At 46.4% G+C, this 18262-nt stretch overlaps 1 protein-coding gene and 1 long non-coding RNA gene across 2 annotated transcripts in view; one reads left to right on the forward strand and one right to left on the reverse strand.

Moving 5' to 3' along the window:
* Positions 1-18262, reverse strand: part of COMMD4 (COMM domain containing 4) — a 55740-nt gene that overhangs the window by 16734 nt on the left and 20744 nt on the right. The gene's annotated exons all lie outside the window — the stretch shown is intronic.
* LOC138676460 (uncharacterized) lies at positions 15654-16394 on the forward strand. Its single transcript, XR_011320785.1, has 2 exons — positions 15654-15723; positions 16279-16394. It is a non-coding gene; the product is annotated as an uncharacterized lncRNA (long non-coding RNA).

The raw sequence follows: 18262 nt of genomic DNA on the forward strand, positions 1-18262 counted from the left end.
GCCCACCAATCCAACTTGTGAAGAGATTTCTCCAAGGGATGAACCGGGGAAGGGCACAAGGAAAGGAGGACCTCATTGATGTGAAAAGCCGAAACCACCTTTGGTAGAAAGGAAGGAACCGGACGAAGAACCACTTTGTCCTGATGCAGGACTAGAAAGGGAGAACGACAGGATAATGCCGCCAGCTCCGACACTCTTTTAATGGAGGTGATGCTACCTTCCCGGATAGAAGCGAGAAGGAAATGTCCTGAATCGGTTCAAAGGGCGTACGCTGGAGGACATCCAAAACGAGGTAGAGGTCCCAAGGCTCGACAGGAGGACGATAAGGGGGAGCTATATGAGCGACCCGCTGGATGAAGGTCCGCACCTGAGGCAGAGAGGCCAGGTCTCTTTGAAAAAGAATGGACAGAGCGGAAATCTAACCCTTCAAGATGCTAAGGGAAAGACCCGAATCTAGACCCGCTTGAAGGAAACTGAGAAGGGATGGAAGGGAAAAGGTCATAGGAAAACAGATTGTTGTCCTGACACCACCGGAAAAAAGCCTTCCAACACCTGTGGTAAATACGCGAGGAAGCCGGTTTTTCTCGCCCTTATCATAGTCTGGATGACGCTATAAGAAAAACCCGCGTCCTTCAGGACCGCGGCCTCAACGGCCAAACCGTTAAATTCAGAGACCAAGAATTCGGGTGGAAGAGGGGGCACTGCGAAAGAAGGTCCGGACGATCCGGAAGCCTCCACGGAACGTCTGATAGCATGTTCACCAGTTCGGCATACCAGGCCCTGCGAGGCCAATCTGGAGCTACTAAGAGCACGGGAACCCCTTCTATCTTGATCTTTTTTACGACCCTTGGGATCAAGGGGAGGGGTGGAAACAGATCGGGCATCTGGAACTGGGTCCACGAGATCATGAGAGCATCGCATCCGTCAGCCATCGGATCCCGAGATCTGGAGACGTACTGGGGAACCTTGTAGTTTGCCCCGGAAGCCATCAAGTCGATGTCTGGAACGCCCCACCGCTGGCAATACTTGCTGAAGACTGCGGGAAGAAGAGACCACTCGCCGCCACGATGCCCTGACGACTCAGAAAGTCGGCTTCCCAATTGTCCACTCCTGGGATGTGGACGGCTGACAGAGAGGGAACGCGACCCTCCGCCCATCGCAGAATTTTTGCCACTTCCGCCATGACTTGCCTGCTGCGAGTCCCTCCCTGATGGTTTATGTAAGCCACGGCTGTGGCATTGTCCGACTGAATGCGGACCGGTTTCCCTGAAAGGAGAGACTCCCAGCGGATGAGGGCTAGGAAGATGGCTCTGATTTCCAAGAGGTTGATAGGGAGCCACGCCTCCTGAGCAGCCCCGGGCCGCGAGGTGGAGGAAAACCGCCCCCCAACCTGTCAGCGGGGAGGGAGAAATGACCTCCTGCGCAGAATGGAGATGGACAGCGTCCACCAAGAGAGAGACTGTTTCACCCTGGGCGAGAGGCAAAACGGACGATCCAGGGAAAGTGGGTTCCTGTCCCAGGCAGACAGAAGGGCCAGCTGGAGGGGACGAGAGTGGAAATGACCATAGGGGACCGCTTCCATGGAAGCGACCATTTTCCCCAGAACCCTCATGGCGAGGCGGAGAAACAGAGGATTCGGGCTCTTTAGAGCTCTGACCCCCCCTCCACCGGCGAAGAGAAAGGAACTCCTCTTTGGGAAGAAAAACCTGAGCCTGAGAGGTATCGAATTCCATGCCCAGGAACTCCAGGCGCTGAGTTGGAATCAGGAAAGACTTCTGATAATTGATTATCCAGCCGAGGCGAAGAAGCGTGTCAAGAGTAAGTTGGAGGCTCTGGCTGCAATCCTGATGGGATGGACCCTTGATCAAGAGGTCGTCGAGGTATGGGATTACCAGAAACCCCTTCGAACGAAGAATGGCCATGATAGCTGCCATGACCTTCGTGAAGACCCTGGGCGCAGATGCCAGACCAAAGGGGAGGGCCGTGAACTGATAATGATGACCCTGGATTGCGAACCGGAGGAATCTCTGATGCCGTACGCAAATAGGAACGTGAAGGTACGCATCTTGGATATCCACGGAACACAGAAACTCTCCCTGTTCCATGGACGCGACCACAGAGCGTAGAGATTCCATCCTGAAGCGCCGAATCCGGAGATGGCGGTTCAGCTGCTTGAGATCCAAAATTGAACGGAGAGAGCCGTCCTTTTTTGGAACCACGAACAGGTTTGAGTAAAAACACGAAAACCACTCGCGATAAGGCACCGGAAGTACGACTCCTGAGACGAGGAGCGAATCGACGGCCTGGAGAAGTCCTGAGAGGTGGGAGGGCTGTTTGGGAGGACGAGAGAGCAGGAAACGTCTTCCTGGGGGCGAGGAAAATTCTATCTTGTAGCCTGAAGTGACGATCTCCCTGACCCAGGCATCGTCGACTACTGATAGCCAAACCTCTGAGAACAGAAGAAGCCGGCCTCCCACCATGGAGAGATTTCCAGGTGGGGGCGACCCGTCATTTGTTAGAAAACCTGTGGCCCCGAGATCCCGATGGTTTTGCGGGGTGGCTCTTAGCCCTCCAGCGAGGTGGAGGTCTGAAAGGAGGTTTTCTTCGATCTCCCAGCGAGGAAGAACGGTCCTGGTTGGAGTTTCCTGAGGCGAAGGACCGAAAAAGGGGGCGAATGGCCACAATGTTGCTGTTAGCCCTTGTGGAGCAGGCCGCTGCATCAAGGGAGGCATTCATGAGGTATTTTCCTGCAAGAGAAATCTGATCCACTAAATCAGACAGTTCCTCAGCAGGAACAGAGGCCAAAATGCCCCTGCGCAGGGTCTTGGCCCAGGCTGACACAGCCCTGGCTACCCAGGACGAGGCGAAACTAGGGCAGAGGGAGGCTCTGGAAGCCTCAAATGCCGATTTTGCTAATGCCTCAATTTGCCTGTCCGTGGGGTCCTTGTTGTGAATTCTGTGGCTGAGTTCACTTCTGTGGTCACAAGTGGTATTGCAGTCTCTGGGCTTCCTCCCTCAGGTGTTTTGGTGAGCTCGTTGGCTGCCTTGCTATTTAGCTCCACCTGAGTCTGTCTTCCTTGCTCCTTGTCAATGTTCCAGTGTTGGATCTGAGCTACTGCATCTTTCCTTGGGCCTGCTGCTCTGCTAGATAAGTGCTTCTAGTTTGTTTTCTGTTTTTTCTGTCCAGCTTGCTATTGTCTTTTGCTGGAAGCTCTGAGAAGCAGAGGGGTGCACCGCCGTGCTGTTAGTTCGGCACGGTGGGTCTTTTTGCCCCTTTGCGTGGTTTTCGTTTTAGGGTTTTTGGTAGACTGCATAGTTCTCTTTGCTATCCTCGCTCTGTCTAGAATATCGGGCCTCACTTTGCTGAATCTATTTCATTCCTACGTTTGTCTTTTTCATCTTGCTAACAGTCATTATATGTGGGGGGCTGCCTATTCCTTTGGGGTATTTCTCTGAGGTAAGTCAGGCTTGTATTTCTATCTTCAGGCTAGTCAGCTCCTCAGGCAGTGCCGAGTTGCATAGGTAGTTGTTAGGCGCAATCCACTGCTGCTTATAGTTGTGTGAGGATAGATCAGGTACTGCAGTCTACAGAGATTCCACGTCTCAGAGCTCGTCCTATTGTTTTTGGTTATTGCCAGATCTCTGTATGTGCGCTGATTACTGCACGCTGTGTTGCCTGATTGCCAGCCATAACAGGTCCTTAAGGGAAGCCGCCTCCGGGATAGACAGAACCGTCTGCGAGGATAGCCTGGAGATGGGCGGGTCGACCTTAGGAGACTCGGACCATTTGGAGACAAGGTCAGAGTGAAAGGGGTATAGCACGTGAAGCCGTTTCCTGCCAGGGAAACGCTTGCCAGGGTTTTCCCAGTGTGTAGAGGTAGTGTTATCAAACTCCCTGTGATTAGGAAAAACCCTAGAGGGACATTTAATCCGTTTAAACGCAACGGAGACGTCCTGAGAGCTTGCCTCATCCTCTTTAAGCTCAAGCATTTGAATGATAGCTGAAATAAGGCTATCCACCATCTCCTGTGTTCCGGAAGTCTGATCTGCATCCGAGTGAGATTCCGACTGAGAGGATAGGTCAGACCCGACTTCCGCCTGCGAGGAGGGGGAACGGGCAGATAGGGGTATCCCGGTGTGGTCCAGGGAACTGGAAGAGGATCTAGATAAGGTCCTTTTTCTGTCTCTTTTGTCCGGTCTGCATCTGTGAGGGTCTTGGACAGGTGCGAGCGAATCGCCGTGTGAAGCGTTCGTGGCACTGGTGGCATTAGAGAAAAACGGGATACGTTCAAGTGCCTGGACCAGGGACTGAGAAACCTTAGTGAGGTCGGACACTGATTGAGACATAGCAACAGCCCACTCTGGGGGAGGGGGGTGCACTCATCCCGGGACCTAGGAGCTTCCTGAGGGGCGGACATGATGGGAGGAACGCAGGACGGGCAGAAGGGTTAAGGCTGACCTGAGTCCCACGTCTTCTTACAGTGAGTGCAGGCGTAATGGATGGCCGTAGTGGCAAAGGCCGGAGTGGGGTCGGACATAGGTGGATATTACCTTGTCCTGGAGCGGAGAAGTACTGCCGGGAAGAGTTGAGCCCGAGAGAGCAGTAGTGCTGAGCCAGCTGAAAACCAGCAACAGCGGAAGCCGCAGGTGCCTGTGTTCCCCTGAAATTCTTCTGTCCCACGCGGTGAGCCAAGCTGACAGGGAGCAGGAAGACACAGAAAAGAGCGCTGAGACAGCGCAACGCTGTGGGCGTGCACAGGCGCCGAAGGGGAAAGCAGGAGAAATGCCCCCAACTGCGCTGAAAAACTCGTGGCCGCAATAATGCAGGCCGCCACAAGAGGGCGCAGAAGCGCCGAAAGAAGGAGAAGAAAAAGCTCCTGGCCGCAATAATGCAGGCCGCCACCAGGGGGCGCAGTAGCGCCGAAAGAAGAAAAGCCCGGGAGAAAAAAAACTCCTGGCCGTAATAATGCCGGCCGCCACCAGGGGGCGCAGAAGCGCCGAAAGAAGGTGAAGAAGCCAGAGAGAAAAAAATGGCGGGAGCGCGCTGTTTGGATCCCGAGGAAGGGAGGAGAAATGCCGGTGTGCAGCAATAGAGAAAATAGAGAAAAACCGGCGGTAGAAACAAAAGGTAGCCACCCTTCTTCCCTGATGCAGCCCTTTTACTCCCCTAATAAAGATGGATATGTACCCCCATGTGATGACCCCCCCTTAGAAGATCGCTTGCTGGGCGGCGTGCGGGCTGGGGGGGTTTCATACTGTTGCTTGAAGATCCCATACCAGGGATTCAAGCTTGAGGAGGCTAATTTGCATATTCCTGGTGCCTTCTGGGAAAAGCGAAGTCTCCCTAAGCTAGAAGATCGTTGGGTACAGCCGGGACCAGCTGCTTAGAAAGCATCACCAAACCAGGGATTCAAGCTTGAGGAGGCTAATTTGCATATTCCAGGTGCCTTCTGGGAAAAGTGAAGTCTCCCTAAGCTAGAAGATCGTTGGGTACAGCCGGGACCAGCTGCTTAGAAAGCATCACCAAACCAGGGATTCAAGCTTGAGGAGGCTAATTTGCATATTCCAGGTGCCTTCTGGGAAAAGCGAAGTCTCCCTAAGCTAGAAGATCGTTGGGTACAGCCGGGACCAGCTGCTTAGAAAGCATCACCAAACCAGGGATTCAAGCTTGAGGAGGCCAATTTGCATATTCCAGGTGCCTTCTGGGAAAAGCGAAGTCTCCCTAAGCAAGAAGATCGTTGGGTACAGCCGGGACCAGCTGCTTAGAAAGCATCACCAAACCAGGGATTCAAGCTTGAGGAGGCTAATTTGCATATTCCAGGTGCCTTCTGGGAAAAGTGAAGTCTCCCTAAGCTAGAAGATCGTTGGGTACAGCCGGGACCAGCTGCTTAGAAAGCATCACCAAACCAGGGATTCAAGCTTGAGGAGGCTAATTTGCATATTCCAGGTGCCTTCTGGGAAAAGCGAAGTCTCCCTAAGCTAGAAGATCGTTGGGTACAGCCGGGACCAGCTGCTTAGAAAGCATAACCAAACCAGGGATTCAAGCTTGAGGAGGCTAATTTGCATATTCCAGGTGCCTTCTGGGAAAAGCGAAGTCTCCCTAAGCTAGAAGAATTTTTGCCTGTAGGATATTATTGCAAGAGAGCTTGGCTGAGTAGATTACACAAGAAGGAAAACACACAGCAAGTCAGCAGGATCTAGGAGCAACATGGCAGATGTGACAACCTACATGGTGAGCTGCAGCATGTGCTACATGTTCACAGATCGACCAGAAGAAGAATCAAATTTCACCTGTCAGAAGTGTAGACTAGTGGCCCTTTTAGAAGAAAAGGTGCGGGGTCTGGAAGAAAGAATAGCAACTTTGAAACTCATCAAAGAGAATGAAGACTTTCTAGACAGAACAGAAGCATCTCTACTGGTCACAGAAGGTGAAAAAAGTGTCAGAGAACCTCCAAAAGCAGATGAGTGGAAGCATGTGACCAAAAGAAGCAAGAAGACCATGGAGAAATCACCAACCACACAACTGAAGAACCGATATCAAATCTTTGTAGAGGATGAAGATGGCACACCTAAGGATGAAGCAATACCAGCAAGCAAAAAAGAAAAGGGCACACAGCAACAAGTGACAGCAAAAAGTACAGCCAAGAAGCAACGAAGAGTGGTAGTGGTGGGAGACTCACTACTGAGAGGCACAGAAGCAGCCATCTGCAGACCGGACATAACTGCAAGAGAAGTATGCTGCCTTCCAGGTGCGATGATCAAGGATGTGACCGATAGGATACCAAAGCTCTTCAGCTCCAAGGACGTCCACCCATTTCTTCTGATACATGTTGGCACCAATGACACGGCAAGGAAGGACCTACCGACAATCTGCAAAGACTTTGAAGAGTTGGGGAAGAAAGTAAAGGAACTGGATGCACAGGTAGTTTTTTCTTCTATCCTTCCAGTAGACGGGCATGGCACCAGGAGATGGAACAGGATCCTTGATGCAAACAACTGGCTAAGACGATGGTGCAGACAACAAGGATTCAGATTCCTGGACCACGGTGTGAATTACTGGTACGATGGACTCCTCGCCAGAGACGGACTACACCTCAACAAACCTGGGAAACACACATTCGCCAGAAGACTCGCTACACTCATCAGGAGGGCGTTAAACTAGAAGAAGAGGGGACGGGAAGAAAAACATTAGACTTGAATAAAGAAGATCCAGGAAAACATACTCAGATGGGAGGTAAGAACATTTCTAAAACAATCCACAGCGAGGAGATTGGAACAAAACAAAAGCCTCTAAACTGCATGCTCGCAAACGCCAGAAGCCTGACAAACAAGATGGAAGAACTAGAAGCAGAAATATCTACAGGTAACTTTGACATAGTGGGAATAACCGAGACATGGTTAGATGAAAGCTATGACTGGGCAGTTAACTTACAGGGTTACAGTCTGTTTAGAAAGGATCGTAAAAATCGGAGAGGAGGAGGGGTTTGTCTCTATGTAAAGTCTTGTCTAAAGTCCACTTTAAGGGAGGATATTAGCGAAGGAAATGAGGATGTCGAGTCCATATGGGTCGAAATTCATGGAGGGAAAAATGGTAACAAAATTCTCATTGGGGTCTGTTACAAACCCCCAAATATAACAGAAACCATGGAAAGTCTACTTCTAAAGCAGATAGGTGAAGCTGCAACCCATAATGAGGTCCTGGTTATGGGGGACTTTAACTACCCGGATATTAACTGGGAAACAGAAACCTGTGAAACCCATAAAGGCAACAGGTTTCTGCTAATAACCAAGAAAAATTATCTTTCATAATTGGTGCAGAATCCAACCAGAGGAGCAGCACTTTTAGACCTAATACTATCTAATAGACCTGACAGAATAACAAATCTGCAGGTGGTTGGGCATCTAGGAAATAGCGACCACAATATTGTGCAGTTTCACCTGTCTTTCACTAGGGGGACTTGTCAGGGAGTCACAAAAACACTGAACTTTAGGAAGGCAAAGTTTGACCAGCTTAGAGATGCCCTTAATCTGGTAGACTGGGATAATATCCTCAGAAATAAGAATACAGATAATAAATGGAAAATGTTTAAGAACATCCTAAATAGGCAGTGTAAGCGGTTTATACCTTGTGGGAATAAAAGGACTAGAAATAGGAAAAACCCAATGTGGCTAAACAAAGAAGTAAGACAGGCAATTAACAGTAAAAAGAAAGCATTTGCACTACTAAAGCAGGATGGCACCATTGAAGCTCTAAAAAACTATAGGGAGAAAAATACTTTATCTAAAAAACTAATTAAAGCTGCCAAAAAGGAAACAGAGAAGCACATTGCTAAGGAGAGTAAAACTAATCCCAAACTGTTCTTCAACTATATCAATAGTAAAAGAATAAAAACTGAAAATGTAGGCCCCTTAAAAAATAGTGAGGAAAGAATGGTTGTAGATGACGAGGAAAAAGCTAACATATTAAACACCTTCTTCTCCACGGTATTCACGGTGGAAAATGAAATGCTAGGTGAAATCCCAAGAAACAATGAAAACCCTTTATTAAGGGTCACCAATCTAACCCAAGAAGAGGTGCGAAACCGGCTAAATCAGATTAAAATAGATAAATCTCCGGGTCCGGATGGCATACACCCACGAGTACTAAGAGAACTAAGTAATGTAATAGATAAACCATTATTTCTTATTTTTAGGGACACTATAGCGACGGGGTCTGTTCCGCAGGACTGGCGCATAGCAAATGTGGGGCCAATATTCAAAAAGGGCTCTAAAAGTGAACCTGGAAATTATAGGCCAGTAAGTCTAACCTCTATTGTTGGTAAAATATTTGAAGGGTTTCTGAGGGATGTTATTCTGGATTATCTCAATGAGAATAACTGTTTAACTCCATATCAGCATGGGTTTATGAGAAATCGCTCCTGTCAAACCAATCTAATCAGTTTTTATGAAGAGGTAAGCTATAGGCTGGACCACGGTGAGTCATTGGACGTGGTATATCTCGATTTTTCCAAAGCGTTTGATACCGTGCCGCACAAGAGGTTGGTACACAAAATGAGAATGCTTGGTCTGGGGGAAAATGTGTGTAAATGGGTTAGTAACTGGCTTAGTGATAGAAAGCAGAGGGTGGTTATAAATGGTATAGTCTCTAACTGGGTCGCTGTGACCAGTGGGGTACCGCAGGGGTCGGTATTGGGACCTGTTCTCTTCAACATATTCATTAATGATCTGGTAGAAGGTTTACACAGTAAAATATCGATATTTGGAGAGGATACAAAACTATGTAAAGCAGTTAATACAAGAGAAGATAGTATTCTGCTACAGATGGATCTGGATAAGTTGGAAACTTGGGCTGAAAGGTGGCAGATGAGGTTTAACAATGATAAATGTAAGGTTATACACATGGGAAGAAGGAATCAATATCACCATTACACACTGAACGGGAAACCACTGGGTAAATCTGACAGGGAGAAGGACTTGGGGATCCTAGTTAATGATAAACTTACCTGGAGCAGCCAGTGCCAGGCAGCAGCTGCCAAGGCAAACAGGATCATGGGGTGCATTAAAAGAGGTCTGGATACACATGATGAGAGCATTATACTGCCTCTGTACAAATCCCTAGTTAGACCGCACATGGAGTACTGTGTCCAGTTTTGGGCACCGGTGCTCAGGAAGGATATAATGGAACTAGAGAGAGTACAAAGGAGGGCAACAAAATTAATAAAGGGGATGGGAGAACTACAATACCCAGATAGATTAGCGAAATTAGGATTATTTAGTCTAGAAAAAAGACGACTGAGGGGCGATCTAATAACCATGTATAAGTATATAAGGGGACAATACAAATATCTCGCTGAGGATCTGTGTATACCAAGGAAGGTGACGGGCACAAGGGGGCATTCTTTGCGTCTGGAGGAGAGAAGGTTTTTCCACCAACATAGAAGAGGATTCTTTACTGTTAGGGCAGTGAGAATCTGGAATTGCTTGCCTGAGGAGGTGGTGATGGCGAACTCAGTCGAGGGGTTCAAGAGAGGCCTGGATGTCTTCCTGGAGCAGAACAATATTGTATCATACAATTATTAGGTTCTGTAGAAGGACGTAGATCTGGGGATTTATTATGATGGAATATAGGCTGAACTGGATGGACAAATGTCTTTTTTCGGCCTTACTAACTATGTTACTATGTTACTATGTTACCTGGGGTTGAGGAACACATCAGGATCCCTTGTAGGATGGAGGGTCCTGGAAGAAGTCCTCCTTCCCGCGCCACGAACTCCGGCGCAGAAGACGGCGTTGACCCCTAACCAGGGGGAGAGGGTCACTGGACGTGACCGCCGTCTTCCTCTCAGCCCACTCCGAGGAGAGGGATGAGGAGGGGCACGGGCAGGACTGGCCACCGAGGAAAAGGGTCACCCTGAACACCCGAATGGGTGACAGGGGACAAGTCCTGCCCAGCTGGTCCGAGAGGGTGCGATGTGGGTGATACCACACTGCTCTCTTGGTCGCTCAAAGTGGGGAAAACAGGGTGAGAAAACTGCACCCCGTTACCCTGAAGAAAAGAGTCTGAAAAAGAAAGGGGAAAAGGTTAATAAACACAACAAATCCCTGTAAAAGAAATGCGGATCTGGGGTTAGATCCAGGTCCGCCTCCTACAGACACTAAGCAAAAACTGAGTTACCTGGTGCCTGTCGGAGGGTGTATACTGCCGGGGAGGAGTTACTGCTTTTATTTAGTGTCAGCCTCCTAGTGACAGCAGCATACACCCATGGTTACCTGTGTCCCCCAATGAGGCGAGAAAGAAATTTGGTTCTCTTGGTGCTGTTCTTGTTCTTCCTTAGTTCCTATCTATTAAGTATCTAAGCCACTAGTTTCCAGTGTTGACATCTTAATAATAATTGAGATGGTCAGCTAAAATATCTGAGTACTTAAAATGTTGTTATATTTCAAATTGGCTCCCTTCATAAATGTGTAAAGGGCAAGAAATAAAATAGCGAGTTTAGCTTGTTGTGTTGGGGGAAGAAGGTGTTTGATACATGTGGGACTTTTCATACATGTGGTACTGACAGACAGTACACGTGATCTTCCTTCCCCACCCCCTGCGTTTGGCACCTTTAATTTTTTATTTATATACAGTAACTGCATGGTTGTAACTGGGATACTTTACGTGTGGTTGTCTTGATGAAGGAGTCGTTACTGACTTTGAAATGCGTTGACAATAAACTGCTTTCAATTAAACTCCTGGTCTTCGGATCTTGGAATCAGCAGCGGACTTGAAATCTATGGTTTCTGTTTTTTATACACCATTTTAAAAACTACACCCCTCAAAGTGCTCAAAACCATATTCAAGAAGTTTATTAATGCTTTAGGAGTTTCACCAGAATTAAAGCAATGTGGAAGAAAATTTTTACTTTTACAAAAAATATTGCTTTACCTCCAAATTTTGCATTTTTAAAAGGGTAACAGGAGAAAATGGCTGGTACAATTTGTTGTGAAGTTTCTCCTGAGTACACAGATACCCCATTTGTGATCTAAATCTCATGTTTGGGCGCACAGCAGGGCTCAGAAGGAAGGAGCACCATTAAACTTTTGAGTACAAAATTTGCTGGGATAGCAGATGCCACGTGGTGTTTGCAGAGCCCCTGATGTGCCTGAACAGATGAAACACCCCACAAGAGACTCCATTTTGTAAATTACACTCCTCAAGACCTTATCTAGAGGTGAGGTGAGCACCTTGAATCCCCAGGTATTTCACAGAACTGTATAACTTTGACCCATGAAATGTTGCTTTAGCTTCAAATTTTGCCTTTTCACAAGGATAAAAGGAAAAAATGGACCCCATAATCTCTTGTGATATTTCTCCAGAGTACACTGATAGCCCATATCTAGGGGAAAACTACTGTTTGTTTGGGCACATAGCACAGCTCAGAAGGGAAGGCGCGCCAACCAACTGAATTCTGGAGCGCAATTTTGCCTGAAACAAATTATGCATGACATGTCACATTTGACGAGCACCTGACATGCCTAATCAGCAGAAACTCCCTACAAGTGACCCTATTTTGGAAACTACACTTCTTGAGGAATTCATCTAGGGGTATAGTGAGAATCTGTAATGTTTTAAGCCTCAGGTGAGTCATAGAATAGTATAACATTGGGCTAAGTCACTGGAAAATTACCATTTTTTATACAAAAATGTTGCTTTGGCCCCAAATTTTCAATTTTCAAAAGGAATAATAGGAGAAATTGCACAAAAAAATTGTACAGTACGTTTTCTTCTGAGAACACCAATACCCCATATGTAGCGGGAAAACTACTTTGACGCACAGTACAAAGCACAGAGATCAGATTTTGCTGGAATAGTTTGAGAGTGCCATGTCACATTGGCAGAGTCCCTGAGATACCAAAACAGCAGAAACCCCTCCATAAATGACTACACCTCTCAATCAATTCATCTAAGGGTCCAGTGATCAGATTGACACCACGGGTGTGTCACAGAATGTTATACCATTGGGTAGTGAACAAAAAATAAATTACATTTTTACCACAAAAAAAAACATTAATTAGACCTACTGGTAATTGTATTTCCAGGAATCCATCCTGACAGCACACTGGAGGACGTCCTTCTTATCCTTGATGGGAAAGGAAACACGAGAGGTTAAAAGGACCCTCCCCCTACCACCCTTCAGTGCTTTTCCAAAGTAACACATCTGGATGGATGCAAAAACAAAGGTTTATTTCAACAAAATAATCAATCATACAAATGTTACATCACATGAGTATAAAGATCATACATTAGGGAGGGAACTAATAGTGCTGTCAGGATGGATTCCTGGAAATACAATTACCAGTAGGTCTAATTACTGTTTTCCAGGTCACCACCTGACAGCACACTGGAGAAATACCAAAGGAGACTGGTATTTAGGGAGGGACCTCTGCTTAAAGTACCTTTCTACCGAAAGCCAACTGAGGTCACACTAAATCTAACTTATAGTGTTTAGAAAAGGTACTAAGGCTAGACCATGATGAACTCTGCAGATCTGATCTGCCGTCGCCCCTCCTTTCTCTGCCCATGACGTGGCCATGGCCCTAGATGAATGGGCTTTGATGTTGACCGGGGAATTTTGCCCTTTAGCTTTATAAGCTAAACTGATTGTGGATTTTATCCACCGTGCGATAGTCGCTTTAGATGCTTTTTTCCCTTTATTTGGACCCCTGAACTGGATGAACAAATTGTTGTCCCGTCTCCAGGGTCTAGATAGATCAAGGTACCTAAGTACCGTGTCTCTTACGTCTAAGTTGTGGTAAAAACTTTCCTTTTGGTTTTTAGAGAACTGGCAAAACGACGGTAAAACAATCTCCTGATTCATATTAGTATCTGAAACAACCTTAGGGAGAAAAGCCGGATCAAGTCTAAGTACTAATTTTTTTCTCGAAGATCTGCAAATATGGATTCTGCACCGATAGAGCCTGTAGTTCCCCCAATCTCTTAGCCGACGTGATCGCAACTAAAAATGCGGTTTTAAGGGAAAGTTTGTTGATTTCTATATCCCCCGTTACATCCCACGCCTGTTCACATAGGAAATTTAGAACTAAGTTCAGATCCCACGGCGGGACTGATCTTCTAATCAATGGTTTTAATCTCTGAACTGCTCTAGAGAAACGACTAATCCAGGGATGGGCAGATAGGGAAGAATAGAAGAATACACTCAGGGCCGCTATTTGGACCCTTAATGTACTCGGTCTAAGACCCTTTTGAAACCCTGACTGCCAAAAGTCAAGAATTTTGGGGATATTCGGATGGTCAGTATCAACTGTCGTCTCTCCGCAAAACCCACAGAATCACTTCCATATTTTTGTATAGATAGCCGATGTCACCGGCTTCCTGCTGGCTTGAAGGGTAGAAATGACGTCATCTGAAAGCCCTTTTGCCCTCAAGACCTTCCGTTCAGGATCCAAGCCGCCAGCTGAAGTGCTCTTGGATTCTGGTGTAGAACTGGACCCTGCAGAAGAAGATCCCCTCTTTCTGGTAACAGGAGGGGTTTTTCCACTGACAGTTTCCTTAACAATGGAAACCAACTTAGTTTCGGCCAGTGAGGAGCTATGAGGATGACTTTGGCCCCGTCCTCGCAGATCTTCCTGAGTGTCCTCGGGATCATTGCTAGAGGAGGGAATGCATACAGAAAGCCGCGGTTCCAGGGTTGTGAGAAGGCATCGATCGCGGCTGGATTTTCACAAGGCTTTAGGGAGTAGAAGATCTTGACCTTTGCATTTCCTTTTGTAGCAAATAGGTCCACCGTCGGCTTTCCCCAACGTTGACACAGATCTCTGAACACCTCGTTGTTCAGTTCCCACTCCGTGGGGGATACGCTTTTCCTGCTGACGAAATCTGCCAACTGGTTCCTGGAACCCTCCAGGTGGACCGCCGAGATTAACAGAACCGACCTTTCTGCCCACCTGAATATCTGTTCCGCCAGGTCCTGTAACGCAAGATGTCTTGGACCCCCTTGATGCCGCAGGAAGGCTACCGTTGTCTTGTTGTCTGAGAAGACCTTCACGTGTTTGTTCTGCAGCAGATGCAGACCTCCCAAACCGCATGTAGTTCTCTGTGGTTCGATGACTGGTTGCTGTATTTCCTTTCCCAGCGACCTTGAAAATATATTCCTTGTACATGACCTCCCCAACCGAGCTGACTGGCATCTGTTGTAACTGATACGCTCGGTGTTTGAAGCCATGGCACCCCCAGTCGGAAGTTTCTGGAAAGAGTCCACCACATGAGTTTTGCCTTCTGTTCCAGCTCCTCAGAACTCCCTGCTGAAGCTGTCGAGAATGAAACTGGCTCCATCTTGCGCAAGGGATACAGGCCGTCATCAGACCTAGTATTTTCATCCCATCTCTTATCGTATTTCGGCCTCGAGAAAAGTGACGGATCTTCTTTATTATACCTTCTAGCCTGTCTTCTGGAAGAAAGGACATTCTTGCTTGTGAATCGAGCATGACTCCCAAGAATTTTATATATATATATGAATAATCAGGATCACTTTGCACTCAATACAAGTAGGTGCTTAGGAGGAAAAAAATAAAGTCAATAGAATAGAACAACCTCCAGCACACATAAAAAAGGTGAGAAAAGTCTTGTCTTCAATTCAACTCTCAAAATCAACACCATGGAAAAAAGTAAATATGATATCCATTTATCAAATTAATCATAAAACCAGGTGTTCACATAATATAGGCCTTGAAGGCAGGACAATAAATGATGCATGGTTCCAAATGAACCTAAAGAGAAAATAATGGGTAAATAAATCAATAAATAACTAAATGTCTATAATCACCCCAATAGAGGTCAGAGCCGTGAAAAAATAAGAATGGGGAGGTACAAATGTATATGTATATAGATATCTCATATAGTTTTGCACTACTTAGCGTCAGCATTTTATCTTTTATTCTCCTAGTTCTTTTGATTCCGGTACTATATGAGCGACGCTTTATATGTCTGTGCCTGCGTGGCTTTCTCTCCCTTCTGCTTTACTATATCACTCGGCTTCTCCCGGTGCCATGGTTACGACACATGGGTACTTCTCCTCTCTCTTGTTCGGCTTTTTCCGGGATGACTCGGCTTCACCACATGTGACTGACCGGAGATTACATCAGTGCCCTATATAAGGTCCTTCTACACACTGCTCCATTACTGCTCGGGGAGGCCTTTTCTTATCTTGTTCACCACTAAAGGTATTTATCTTTCACAGCACGCTGAGGCTTGTTTATTTGTTCATTGTTGGTGGTCTTTTTCTTTTTTTCTCCCGGGGACCTCTGGCTCATTATGGGGATACATCGCTACTAACTTTCGTGTGTTTATTTATATCCTTATAGCTTATGTGCTATACATTTTGTGCAGGATTTGTATATTATAGAGCGACTATATACATTTGTACCTCCCCATTCTTATTTTTTCACGGCTCTGACCTCTATTGGGGTGATTATAGACATTTAGTTATTTATTGATTTATTTACCCATTATTTTCTCTTTAGGTTCATTTGGAACCATGCATCATTTATTGTCCTGCCTTCAAGGCCTATATTATGTGAACACCTGGTTTTATGATTAATTTGATAAATGGATATCATATTTACTTTTTTCCATGGTGTTGATTTTGAGAGTTCAGATACATATATGGACTACCAGTATTTTTGTTGATGTTATGTAATAACAGTTCTTGATTTATTATCTGTATTTTCATAGTATACAATTTATTTATGTTGTATTTTTTGTTTTTATTTGTATAGATTGTACCCTTGATAAAGACCTTTTCACGGTCGAAACGTTGGGAAAATCTCTCATTATACTTTGTTTCATGGCTGTGAACCCCCAGAATTAATGAATAAAATTGCATCATTGTGAATTGAAGACAAGACTTTTCTCCCAAGAATTTTATTCTGGGTTTTGGAATTAGATCTGATTTCTCCCAATTTATAATCCATCCCAGATTCTCTAGTGTTGAGATGAGGGACTGACAGTTGATCCTGAGCTGGACTTCTGAATCTGCCGCTATTAAAAAGTCGTCTAAGTAGAGAATCACCATTATATCCTGATTCCTCAGAAAAGCGACTACTTCCACTATAAGTTTTGTAAAAACCCTGGGAGCGGAAGCCAGGCCGAAGGGGAGACAGCGGAATTGGAAATGGTAGATCTTTCCTTCCAAGTTTACCGCGAACCGCAGGAACCTCAGATGACTTAGATAAATGGGTACATGGTAATATGCACTCTTTAAATCTAGAGTGCACATCACCATGTCTTTTCCCAACAGAGGGATGGTAGACCGAATCGACTCCATCTTGAACCTTTTGTAAAGGACCCAATTGTTCAGATGTTTCAAATTTATAATTGTCCTTGATTCTCCCGACGGTTTTGTTATCGAGAAGAGATTGGAGTAGTGACCCCTGCACTCTTCCCGAGGGGGTACCGGAACAATAGCCGCCATTTTTAAAAGGTCTTGAATATCTGACCACATGGGGGATGATAATTTTAGATGGGAGCTGGACACCAGGAATCTTTCGGGAGGAAGGGATGTAAATTCTATTTTGTACCCCTGGGATACTATCTGTAAGACCCATGGACTTGTTGTAATCTCCCTCCATCCTCCCAGGAATCCGGCCAGACGACCCCCTACTCTGATGGCGTCATTTCCTGCGGTAGCTAGACCCTGGTCCCGAGTAGCTCGCTTCTTTGTTTTTAGGCCTGTTATCCCCCCTTTCTGGTAGCTTCATCTACCCTGTTTTCCCTTACCCCTGTAATCGGGTTTTTGATTATAGCGGGGTCTCCGAAAGGGCTGGAATGTTTTAGGCTTTTCTTCCGGAAACCCTTTCTTTACATCTGCGGCTTTTTCTAAAATATCATCGAGGACCGGTCCGAAGACCCTGCCCCCGGAAAAGGGTATAGAACATAATTTGTTTTTAGAACGCATGTCACCCGACCAGCTTTTGAGCCAAATAGCTCTTCGGGCTGCATTAGATAGGGATTGACCGCTAGCCGCAAACCTAACAGACTCTGCAGATGCGTCTGCCAAAAAGGTGGTTGCTAACTTTAGCAAAGGTAGGGATTTCAGGATAGTTTCCCTGGGAGTCTTGGCTATCAGTTGATCTTGAAGATCATCTAACCAAAGGTCCATGGAGCGGGCCACTGATGTCGCTGCAATATTAGCCCCAATGATCGCCGAAGAACTTTCCCAGGCCCTTTTTAAAAGGCCGTCTGCCTTCCTGTCCATGGGCTCTTTTAGATTGGAATAGTCTTCAAAAGGAATTGCAGTCCTTTTGGATACTTTAGCCAAAGGTATGTCTATCTTTGGTATATCGACCCACTCTTTGGCTTCGTCTGGATCAAATGGCAAGCGAAGTCTGAAGTCCTTAGGGATAGTCAGTCTTTTCTCGGCTTCCTCCCATTCCTCCAGAATCATGGATCTGATATGGGAGTTTACAGGGAAGACTTTAGAGGTCTGTGAGCGCAAGCCCCCAAACATCTCATCCTGAACAGAACAAGACGGCTGAGGCTCCTCGATCTGCATGGTATGCCGCACTGCTTCCAACAGTTCTCCTGTGTCTGCAGCGGAGAACAAATATCTTCTCCCTTTCTCCGGAGGATCTCTACTCTCATCTTCCTCCTCTACCTCCGACCCACAGGATGATGAGTCTTCAGAAGAGTAATCGACCCTCGGCCTTTTCCTTGGCCTCTCAGAAGGTGAAGGTGAGACTTGAGGGAGTACCAGACTTGAAA

This window comes from Ranitomeya imitator, chromosome 4 (genome assembly GCF_032444005.1).
Source record: "Ranitomeya imitator isolate aRanImi1 chromosome 4, aRanImi1.pri, whole genome shotgun sequence".
In the NCBI taxonomy this organism is placed as follows: Eukaryota; Metazoa; Chordata; class Amphibia; order Anura; family Dendrobatidae; genus Ranitomeya; species Ranitomeya imitator.